Source organism: Adiantum capillus-veneris, chromosome 30, assembly GCF_014529385.1.
Source record: "Adiantum capillus-veneris isolate H3 chromosome 30, ASM1452938v2, whole genome shotgun sequence".
NCBI lineage: Eukaryota > Viridiplantae > Streptophyta > Polypodiopsida > Polypodiales > Pteridaceae > Adiantum > Adiantum capillus-veneris.
In genome coordinates this window covers 99,390,752-99,402,956 of record NC_140960.1, presented here as the reverse complement: position 1 = coordinate 99,402,956, position 12,205 = coordinate 99,390,752, and the positions used below count along the sequence as shown (strand labels likewise).

Sequence of the window (12,205 nt, the reverse complement as noted above, 5' to 3'; positions counted from 1 at the left end):
AATTTTATTGTCCATCTATATTTTATTAAAGGCCCCACTTAAATAACGAGATGAAAAGCTCTCATTGACATGAGATTTAACATTAGAAGGGTGCCACACTTCTAGAGAAGGGTTTCTAGAAGGGTTGCAAAAACAAGGTAAAGATTTACAGCGGCCTACAGAAGAGAGAGAGAGAGAGAGAGAGAGAGAGAGAGAGAGAGAGACCTCGACTCCAATGAAGTGAGAGAGTTGGGGGAGGGGGAGGGGGAGGGGGGTTGGGGGAGGGCACTCCCATATGCACGCATTAAAATCCAAAACGTTCAAATGCCACATGGAGAAGACCCAACAATTCAGTTTAATGGTAAAGGAATTACACCAAAAATCTTCTCTTTTTCTTATACCCTTATGTATGACTGTTATATTAATGACCTGTTTTCTTATACCCTTATGTATGATTGTTATATTAATGACCTGATGAAGACATAAAGCATATAAAACATTAGTGAGAGTTTAGGAATTGATCTAATTGTTGTATAAATATATCAATAAACCAATTACACAATAAAATGATGCATGCTATTAAAGGAAAGAAATCCATAATATCTTTAGGATAGAAATGAAATTTGAAAATGTATAAATGTAATCCTTAATAATAATACATTCACAAAAGTAACAAGGTGACATTTACATATCAAAACAAAAAGTTGGAAAAAAATTCTTAGTTGTTGTGAAAAATTTATAAAGCTAATCCCTAATAATAATACATGCACTACTAAAGTAATAAGGTGACATTTGCATATCAAAACCAAAGGTTGAAAAAAAAAATTAGTGGTGAAAAAATTCTTTCATTAAAAGACAATTTATAATTTTTTAATTACAAATTGTCTATAAATGAAAACCAATTTACAAAGAAAAAAGTGTGTTTTTAAATCAAAAAGTTGACAAGAAAGTCATTAAATCCTTAAACGAAGAGACCCATTTATGAATTAAACAAAGATATTTAGAAAAAAAGGCAAGTGAACATTAAATAAAGGGACCAAATTATAGTGATGAAAAGAGACACTTATATTATAAAAAATATATATAACCTTTATAAAACTTATAACTAAACAAAGATTTTTTTTAAAAAAATTAAGTGAGCATTAAATATAGGGACCAAATTACAATGGTAGAAAGACCCATTTACATTATGAAAAGAAAATATAATTTTCATAAAACAAAGAAGTAAATTGAGCATTAAAAGAAGAGACCAAGTTACAATGATTGAAAGACCCATATACATTATAAAACAAGCTCATTTGACATGTGTCGCCAATCCGTGATTGTTAATCAACGGTCCAAAAAGTGCACCAGTTCTCCACCCACTCTCATATGGCCTTTTGAAAGCCAAAAATAGTTGTATGCCTTTTCACTTTGTGTAGAGTAAAAGGAGAGCTTTTGTAAGGCCTTCAAAATGAAAAGTAGAGTCATACTCAGTGTTCAGGAAAATTCATTTCACAAACATACAAAAATCCCTCCAAAATAAATCTAAACCATAAATTTTACAATACTAGCCAATATTTTTGCAAAATTACACTATTTTTCGTGTATTTTAAGCGGAATTTTCTCCTTCTTGCTCTCCCCTCAACTGGCTATTTTGATTTTGGAACCGACTCAAGGCTAAGCTGAGGCACACTTTTCTCGAACACTGGTCACACTTCAAATTTGTGGGTTGATTGACATTTATACAATAAAATGAAAAGGAAGTACATGAAACAGTTCTTTTACTGATTAAATTTTATAAAAAATTTCAATAGTCAATACATACTTCACATCATGGGATCAAACTTTGATGAGTACCCTCTTAAGGCCTTGTTGACTAAGGCTTATGTCACACTGGGGCACCCACCCCTCTCCCACATTGGACATGGACACAACAATGCAATCACACTAGGCTAAAGGTACAAAAAAGCTCTTTTTTCCACAACAAACTAGCGATAGCCAAGTGGTAACGTCTCAAGTTGATGTACCGGTTGTCAGAGTTTGAAACTTGTAAATGTGGTTTGCGCACCATCTTTTTGCAGGTGGCCTTCAATGGAAAAAATATGGCCAGGGGAGAGGGGTTGCCCACCCCTTGGGCATGGACGCGAGGCCATGTTGCGCTCTTGGCTCAGGAAATGGCTGGCTGTCACCTCGACATGGCCAACCACTCTTTGCCCCAGTATGACATAGACCTAAAGCCTTCTTTAGCAATCCAAAAAGAAAGTGATAAAATCAAAGTGATAAAATCATGAGGTTGAGGTTAACTAGAACTATTTAAGGTGAAGCTTCACTGCGACATTCTCAAAGAATAGAACTCAAGAAAGTGAAAGACATGGGAGGTGAGGTGAAGCCTTACTTTGGTATCTTAAAAGAACATGGGAGGTGAGGTGAAGCCTTACTTTGGTATCTTAAAAGAACAGGACAATGGCACCGCCTTCGGTGGCACGCATTGCCTCCGGCAATGTTGTGTAGAGATCCAAGTGCATCCTCTACCCACACTTGCTCAAATCCACTTGATAATCAACTCCAGCAGTGTGTTGGTTATATATCGATGGCAAGCATTCGGAATCCGTCTTTTAGTCAACAAGAACCGGCCAATGTGATTTGACCAAAAAACGTAAATATTGCTTTGACAAGCAAGCTTGGAACACAACACCTCTCTAGCACTAAGCCGACATGCATGCCTTTGAAATTGATAAATTTGCGACAACAAATATGTAGACAATCGGTGGTGGCCCCACAAAAAAGCAAGCCGTTTCAATAGACGACTTTGCAACTTCATCCGTACGACTTGGTAAGATTTCACATGTACCAAGTCTCCTCCGCAATTCACACAAATTTTTTTGTGACTTAGAAAGACGGTTGTTGTTCTTGGATACCAATTGATCTAGCTATTGGGCTACCATTTATAGGTTGGAGGATTGCCATTGCAATGGAGGGAGGAGGAATGGGCTAGAGTTGCGGCAGGAACCTTGGGCAGTGGGTTGGTGAAGGAGAAAATGACTATAGCTTGACCAAGGAGCAAACCGAGGAGGAGAGACGTACTAGGCTGCTTGTGATGAAAGAGCAGAGCTTCAATAAGCATGTTGTTGAATGGGAGCAGCATGACACAATAAGCGCGTATACAGGAGGACGTTGAGGGCTTTTATCTATTTATCTTTTTTTTTAAACTTCTATTACTATTTTATGTATTTGCTATCAGTAATGGTGATTGTGTACTTTGAGCATGTGTGAAAAAGATCTAGCATCTTCTTCCTTCCTTTTTGCATGTAGCTATAGCCCCCCTTCAACCTTGTCTTTACATGTGCAATCTCTCTAAAGAGAAACGGAGTGTTGGTGGCTAGATTTTTTAAGTGCACATAAGTAGGCAATGCTTTTTTACATGGGAAGCAATGCTCACTTATCTCGCTGTGAAGTGTTCATTTCTGGATTGAAAATAAATGTCATGGTTGTAATTCTATTGGACCTTGATTTTCAAGATAAAAAATTTGGCCATTTCAATTATAATCAATAATTTCTGGAGAGTACTCTACATTTTGACATAAATCCCAGTTATCTAGCTAGTTTGCCTTTAATAAACATGGCCAAAGCACTCACATTGAGAAGGAATACTAAGAGGTCCATAGGTCCATCTCTCTCTCTCTCTCTCTCTCTCTCTCTCTCTCTCTCTCTCTCTCTCTCTCTCTCTCTCTCTCTCTCTCTCTCTCTCTCTCTCTCTCTCTCTCTCTATATATATATATATATATATATAACACCCATCAAAAGGCAATCCCATAGTGTGCTGAGCCAGAAGCTTTCTCAATAATTTGAGATGCCTTAATAATAAAACCAATAACGAAATAGCCCAACTACACTTTGAGCAACTCAAATTTCTTTAAAGAAAACTTTATTCAAGCTAGAGCTTGTTTTCTGAGGGTTTTTGGGTCGCTAATCGTAGAGCGGAGAGCTCAATCGACCCCACCTGGAGCAGAAGGGTCTTGTTATAACACACACACACACACACACACACACACAAAGAATTGGTAATGAGCTAGAGAAGCTAAAGGGCTTTTGCCACCACTTGGAGCAGCTGAAGGGTCTGAGAGTGAGAGAGAGAGAGAGAGAGAGAGAGAGAGAGAGAGAAGGGGGGGGTGCAATAGGAGCTACATCATCAAACATTGGGAGAAGTAGTTGTCGACTTGGCTGAGCAGCACCGCCACTGCTTGCGACATTTGCAGAGAAAGGGAGTTGTCTAAAGGCGTAGGCGCAACTATAGGCATGGGAGGAGCATGTTAGAAAGAGCATATGGGGTGGTCAAAGATTAAATAACCGTCTCGTAGTTCATCTCAGTGTTTGCAAGCTGGCAACCCGCACATCAAGGGAGCTCCCACAGGTTGAGGTGAGCCACTTTGTGCCAGCACCCACAAATCAAGGACACATCCACATTCATGTTGCACTGGGTACTCCACGCTGACGAGTGGCTGCTATACACTTCTCCAGGTTGTTGCCATGTAGGCTAGCAAGACAGAGGGCCATCTCCTGCCTGCAAGTATCTGCAACCACTTGGATACGACCCTTGTCTTTTTAATATAACATATAGATATAGATAGAATGCAAGAAAGGTCGAGCCATGCCATGCTTGGAAATGAAAGGAGAAATAACAAAACCTGCAATTCAAATCAAACACACCAACTCAGTCCCCAAGCAACATTTTGTAGGGTTAAAATAAATAAACTCCTCATGTGGGCAAGCTTTCAAAGACGTGTGCAACCTCGCTTCTAAGTTCTGGTCACAATATTGGACGTGAAGAAAGTTGTTCATACGTGCCTGCAAGAAGTCAATTATGTAGGCCACTGCCAGCTAATACAGACAAATTAGACAGCAGGCCTCAGGCTCAAAGGGGCCGGGGTTGCGTGCTTTCTCTGGAGTCTGCTTCGTTACGCTTGTGCAATACGCGCTTTGCGCACGCGGAAGGAAGACTCTGGGTGCCGAAGGAACAAAAATGAAAGGTTGGTGCAAGCAGATGTCTCTGTTAGTCAAGAAAGAGCTTGAGTGTGTGTGTGTGTACTGTGCGCGCGCGCGTGTGTGTGTGTTTGTGTGTGTGTGTGTGTGAGAGAGAGAGAGAGAGAGAGAGAGAGAGAGAGAGAGACTGCGTCAATTTGAGGTAGCGGAGCTACAAGGAAGCCAATATATATATGAGTAGACGTTGCAATATTGTGCTGGGTGGTATTGTGCTCTGAGAGAGAGACTTTCTTCAACTGCCAATAGGCGTCAAGGCTACACTGGCCATGGAGAGGATTGGCCTCCAGCATGAGACATAAGCTCCTTCTTGCATACAGCCAAGAGTAGCTTTACAAGGATCGTCAACCCCCATTCCCTATTAGACCTGGTTTGGCTCCAATTATTGCCTTACCACACTCACCTATGCCATAAGCAATCCGCGTAATGACTCCCTTCCTTCTGTCCTACCCCTCATGAGCTTAGCATTACTTCTTTTGATGCCCCTTTTTTTTCACCCCTTGACGTACTAAAGCTCGTGTGCCATGGAAGCCTTCCAAAACGAGATAATTGCTCCATCCAATATGACTTCATGCCTTCTTCTTTCCTAGGCAAATGCCCTCCCCTCCACTTCACGTGGTTGTAAAGAGGATGGACTATGGAAGCTCTCATTTAATTGCTATCATTATCTTTTCAAAGAATCATTCATGCAAAGGTTTTATTCACAATGGAAGACGGTTCCTTATAGATTTTTTTACTTTCAATTGTTTTAAATGCCTTGCTACTGTGCTTCCTAATATGTGTCCACACGACATATATAGAACTTGTCTAGCTATTTCTCGTTGGCAATATATGGGTAATATTGATAGGATTTGAGGAACGCATTGGATGTGTAGTTTCACTAGTGCAAAATTTATACACCTTGTTGAGCTTAAGTGGACACTTGTTTACAAACAGTAAGTGTCCCAAAGATGCACTAGCTGTAGGGAAAGGAAGATTAAGAATTTGTAGTGGACATGGTGACCATGAATTTGAAAATTAGAAATGATTGTAACAAGATGTTGAACAACAAAACCTCACGCTACATGTCTATGTGTAATTCTTCCATGTATTATCTCCCATTGAACAAAGCGGGAATAAATGGAAAATGTTTTCCAAGGCAACCTTAGGCAAAGGCCATCACATATTCCTTACCTAGGAAGGTTAGTCTTGGTACGAAGCTCTCGAAGTTTGATTAGCCACTTGGAAGTTGAATACATGGGCTTTATATCATGGGGGTTCCACAATATTTTGTAACAACGTTCTAATTAGTAATGTCAATTGGCCCAAACTATTATTGGCAGCATAAACTATAATAAGTCTCTCAAAATCATGTTGTATATTGTACATTCTACCTTCATGTTTCAAGCGAGCAAGCCTCTTATATAATCTTAAGTTGTTGTTTTCCTGTAAAGTGTTGAGTAGCCTATCATGAACACTTTGATTGACTTAGGGTTTCTATCTCATATTGCTTGCGATATTCTTGCAAGGTTGTCACATCAATTGCTAGTGTAAATTGACAAGCAGAGCCATGAAGCCAAAACATTGGATGGATTGCCACTTCAAATTTAACAAGTGGTTTAAAAGCGAGGGAGTTTTGATGGTCCATTGTGTACAACTCTATTCGACAGAGGAGGGCTAGGCATCTCATTGATGTGAGTTGGACAAGAGAACAAATAATACAATCCCCCCTCCCTTTCGAGTCTCAAATGTCTTTTGATTTAGATGAAGTCTTACAAGCCATAACTAGCATTGCATCTTCCCATGATTTATTCATCACGCCCGTGAAAATTGTTTCTCGACATCTTAGGCAACAGACCTGGTCTTGCCATTCCTCTTGCAAAAGCTTTTCTATTCCAGCCAAGTACTTGGAGGAAAGATGGATCTAGTCCACCTTAGCATTTGGAGTAAAGTTGAAGCTCTCTCTTCTCGCTAGCTAGTAGCAAAAGTATAATTAAAGTTGGCATGTAAGTTGTGTACGCTGTGGAGAAAAGGGGACTAGATTATACTTTTCTCCACCCAGCCAAGTCCTCATATAGCCTACCCCTATCTATCTCTAGGAGATCCCTAAACATGGCATGCTATGGTTGGCCTTACCTCATGACCATATTCCACCTAGAGGGCGTCTTACACTTGTCTTGACGTCACTCCCCTCTTGAAGGAGAGTTTTCATCCTCAAAAATATCGATGAAAAATTTCGTTTAGAATATTGATGTTTTCCCAATCTAAATCTATGTCACAGCTACTGGTCCACTTGAGAAATACTAAATACTGTCCTCATAGGAGGAACTATCTACTCGGAGCGAAGTCTAAACATAGAAAAATTGTATGATTGCAATCAAAATACTTCCAAAGAGATGTCCATTTGTCTAAGAGGGATCATTGAATAAATCTTATTCAACTAATCAACAAGGTGCTCGAAATTAGCAAACCTTATTGCTCGTACCCTTGAAGCAATTCTTTCCAGAAACTGGAATGCTTACATACTAATGTAGATCAGACAAGCGATTGATTAGCATTTGGACTTTCTTGTGACACACGAAATTTTGTTGACACCCTATGTGAAGTCCATGGGTACGTCATTTACTCTCCACATGTGGAATAAATTCCAAATGTGGAGAGTAATTTCCAAAACTAGGCTGCTATCCCTTAAAGATGAAGAGCTTGGTGTGGAGTGTTGCAACTGAAATGAATGCGACGCAAAACTTCTTGACTCCACACTCTAAGGGTGGTATTGTGCTCAGTCTTCCCCACACAATATTTGAGCCAACCTTCCTCTAAGGGTGGTATTGTGCTCAGTCTTGTCTACGCAATATTTGAACTAACCTTACTCCGCTTAAACATCTTTGTCCATATGGTTGCATAGTAAGAGGTTAGTATCACTATTGCACATTCGTAGTGTCCTCATGCAATGAGAGTTATTCATGGATTAAACACTTATGAAGCTTTTACACTCATATACCCTACCACCTTGCAGAAGTACTAGCGAAAACTGCAATCTAACTCCTAAAATTTTAAACAAAAATGAGTAGTATGCATCATCCTTGCACATCCTTGTAAATGCGGAGTATCCTTGATGTACCACCTGACTGTAAAACAAACATTGTTCCATAGCACTAGCATGCAGTAGACAAGGAACACTTGAACAAATTGGTGCAGTGTCTTACTAGCTTATACAAAGTTGGCAACCTTTATCGCCAAAATTACCTAAAGTTTTGAGCAATATAGACTACCTTAGTCATATGTGAACTTGGCATCTCGTAGAAAAGATCATGAAAACAAGTACCCATCATTAGGGTCTCTTATAGATCTTGAAACAAAAATCTTGTGGCGCACTTTGTTGTAGGAACAAAATCCTTGCTTGTAGAAGTAGCTAGTAGATTTATAGCAAAATATATGAAGCAATGCACATTAGAAAGATCCGCTAGGTACTAATTAGACAAGAGCCATCAATGCTACATTGACTATTCTATAAGCAAACCAAAAGACCCTACATCATTGGTTTTCTCTTATTAAAAAAATACTTTCTTTTCAATGATTTTTTAGGGGAAACTATTCTCATTTATGCCAAAATCTAAGGGTGTTTACACTGGGGGTTGTAACTAAAATGCTTAAATTTTGACCTTGTAAATCAAAGTGAAGTGAAATTATAGTTGGGAGAGTCTTCATTTTCAAATGGGAAATTAGCACTACAAGCTGGGGTATGTGAGCAGTGCTCTAGGTGACCCTAAGTAAGGTCTTTTTTTTACAGAACTTTAGGCTTGGGTGAAGTATAAATTAGAGAGGAAACAGTAATAGAGAGAGGAACTCCCAATGGACCTCTTATTAGGCTTGAAGTTTGAGTGTTCTAATTCGAAAAGAAAGCGAAAATGAACAATTAGCAAGTCGAATATGTAAGTTCGAAGGTCATAAAGGAGGATAATCTCTTGAGAACATTAGCATGCGAGAGAGAGAGAGAGAGAGAGAGAGAGAGAGAGAGAGAGAGAGAGAGAGAGAGAGAGAGAGAGAGAGAGAGAGAAAAAGAGAAGAAGAAGAAGAATAAGAAGAAGAGAGTTTTAACGTCGTAGGAAGCTATCCTAAGAGACAATGCATTTTCATATTATGAGCGATTTTAAGCCATTTCACGCATTCCTTTAGTATTAGGAGGAGAAAACGCGTTCGAGCTCAAGAGCCAAAAAAAAAAAAAAAACCAACGAGTCCCTATATATGGGCCTGTCTTCTCACACCCCGCCACTCCCTCTCTCTCTCTCTTTGAGGTCTGTTGGGATAGCTTCTCTCTCTCTCTCTCACACACACACACACACACACGTACACGTACACTCACGCTCTCTCTCTCTCTCTCTCTCTCTCTCTCTCTCTCGCTCTCTCTCTCTCTCTCTGCGCCATGGCAACTCCCGCAGCAACTAAGCACCTAGCTTCCACAGGCTCTAAGAAGAAGATGGTTAATTTCTCACGGGAGCCCCCTTCGAATTTTTCAATGCCCCGACGAGGGCAGATTACCAGCCAAGCAGCGCGGGGTCTTTGTCGAGACGTAGTGGACTGCTGCCAGCACCTACTGCTCCTCTGCAGTATGCCCTTCGTTGAGAGAGAGAGAGAGAGAGAGAGAGAGAGAGAGAGAGAGAGAGAGAGAGAGAGAGAGAGAGAGAGAGAGAGAGAGAGAGAGAGAGATTGCATGTGTGTTAGTCACCGACGCGCTCACGCACACAATGGTTGATCGTGATTCGTGATTTTGTTTCTGGCTGTGTTTCCTTCTTCTGCTTTCCAATTTATTAGGCAGAATCTCATCAAGCTTTTGGCTTCGAAATTCGGTTTTGCGGATTCGAACCTCGGCGGCAATTCATCCTCACGCTGTATTGGAAGCTGCACCTCAACTTTTAAAAAACCACCCACTTTTAAAAAACCACCCACGGCCACACCCATGACCCTCTTGACTTTGTATTGATTTATGCTCATGTGCACTGCTCGAAATTTGCCCTTGTTTTTTAATGTCAAAACAATGAGGCAATGGGGGTGTATGCCAACATCTAAGGTATTTACAACTTATGACAAAAAACGCGCAATTTTTCACCCTAAAAATTAAGGTCCAGTGAAATTACGTTCATTTTGGATCGAGAAATTTACACAACAAACCGGGATATGTGAGCATTACTCACATGTATGTGATGTGTGCTCATATGTTTGGATGAGCATATAGCATATACTGTTGCCTAGCTCTATTTGGGCTGCCCTAATAATATTATTGGGGACGCCAAAGTGTTTAGTAACTTTAGTCAAATACTATGTATGCATGATGGAGTTGATGGTTATATTGTCTTATTGGTGACAACCTTGAGTCTATACCTTGCACTTTTCTTTGAAGGTAACTACAGGCTTATCCTTGATTCTTATATATACATATATATGTGTGCATGCGTGCGTGCATGCGTGTTTGTGTGTGTGCGTGTGCACACATTTTTGAACAAGTTTGGCAATGATCAAGAGTGTGGTCATTTATTGGAACTAGGCTAGCAAATTTGAGTTCCCACCTTGGTAAATACTTGGTGTGTACACAACTGCATGTTACGGCGATGCTTTGCATACACAGATGCACATATTTATTTATATAAAGGAAAAGGAAGATGTATTTATTGTGCTAATTCTTTCTATCTTTTGTGGTGCATAAACCCTATCAACTACCTCATTTTTGTGCTAATTTTTTTGATTTAATGCTTCTTTTAGTGCTAGGCTTCATTATGGTTGAGTCTGCCCTTGATCTCCAAAATCATGACAAAAACTCAGTGTGCTCCACTTTGTGTTGATGTATCTCATGGTGTGTGTTGTGTTTGGGAGCATATGATTGGGCACTGATGACGTTAGTGGGGATGTCGAGGTATTTAGTCAATATTATGCATGATGGAGCTGATTGTTATATCGTCTTGTGGGTGACTACCATGGGTCTATACCTTGCACTTCCCTTTAAGGGTGAATCCGGGCTTATCCTGGATTCGTCTGAGAATATATAATATATATATATATATATATATATATATATTGTTTCTAAGGTACTTAACAAAGTAGTTTCTTTTTTATGAGTTTTGTGTGTGTGTGTGTGTGTGTGTGTGTGTGTGTGTGTGAGAGAGAGAGAGAGTGAGAGAGAGAGATACTTGGTGCTAGGGTCCTTCCTTTGCATTCTCCAGGTGGACAAAAAAAAGGATCCTCGAGTGTGTGTGACAAGAAAACGTCCATTGGCAAGCTCAAGAAAAAGGTACGATTTATTGTGAAGTTCAATAGAAATTGATCAAGTCTGTAATTGTCTTTAAATCAAATTCCAAGTTGAGCAATTGATAAAGGAAACAAGGAAATGTTTCTTTCTATTTGAATGTATGTTTGTGTTTTCTAAACTCTCAAGCATACATTCGATGTTTTGCATGTTTGTGAGTGTGCATGGACATATGTGTGAGTATAGATTCTCAATTCTTAAGATACTAGTAGATTTAGAGAGGACTCCACAGTATGTAACCTTACACATGCCGATGTGATTTCCATTATAAGTTGTGCCGGATCCATATAAGAACTAACTATGCCCAATATTCAAATTATGATAATTTTTTTGAACGAACGACCGTGGCAAGAAGATGGATGTAGAGATATGGTTGGGTATTGTGCATATGTCATGTAAATAGGGATGAGAAGTAATGGATGGGCATAAAGATATTAGAGCTCCATACTTTGCATGCTTAACCTTGTACAAGTTTCAAGATAAGATGAGCCAATGAGGATCATCAAAATGTGGATCATCAAAATGTTTCAACGTTTAGATGCTATTTGTAGATGGACTTTTCCAAAATGCACCTTTTTGGCTTGCCCCAAAGGGGTGAGGCTTTAGTGATGGCTTTGCTTTTTACTAATGAAAACGGAGTTTATTTTTGGCATGCCCAAAGGGCAAAGGCTGTAGAGATGCTTTCTCTTTGGCTAACTAAAATAAGAAAAAAATTGAGATGTATTTTCAAACATTTTTTGATAGGCAAAAACTGTTGATTGGTTGAAATAAGATAGTGGGCACTCATTTCGACAACTAGTGTGTAAATCTATTGATGGATTTTAAAAGTGTCTTTAGTTTTGAAATAGGAAGTGAATGAAGACAAGATTTTGGACTCAAAGCATGAAGCATGAAACGTTGAAGTTTTAAAAAATTTTACCTCACGAAAAC

At 39.4% G+C, this 12,205-nt stretch overlaps 2 long non-coding RNA genes across 4 annotated transcripts in view; one reads left to right on the top strand and one right to left on the bottom strand.

Annotated features, from left to right (window-relative positions):
• Positions 1 to 1,185: 1,185 nt before the first annotated feature.
• On the bottom strand, positions 1,186 to 2,537 carry LOC147418494 (uncharacterized). Its single transcript, XR_015187260.1, has 2 exons — positions 2,400 to 2,537; positions 1,186 to 1,425 (listed from the first exon to the last, which is right to left on the bottom strand). It is a non-coding gene; the product is annotated as an uncharacterized LOC147418494 (long non-coding RNA).
• A 2,301-nt stretch (positions 2,538 to 4,838) lies between these two features.
• LOC147418493 (uncharacterized) overlaps positions 4,839 to 12,205 on the top strand; it is a 31,234-nt gene continuing 23,867 nt past the window's right edge. The window contains exons 1-2 of one of the 3 annotated variants that reach the window (XR_015187257.1): positions 4,839 to 4,988; positions 11,193 to 11,260. This is a non-coding gene — a long non-coding RNA (uncharacterized LOC147418493). Of the gene's footprint in view, positions 4,989 to 11,169; positions 11,261 to 12,205 lie in introns of all 3 variants that reach the window. The other 2 variants (XR_015187258.1, XR_015187259.1) reach the window with 2 other exon arrangements.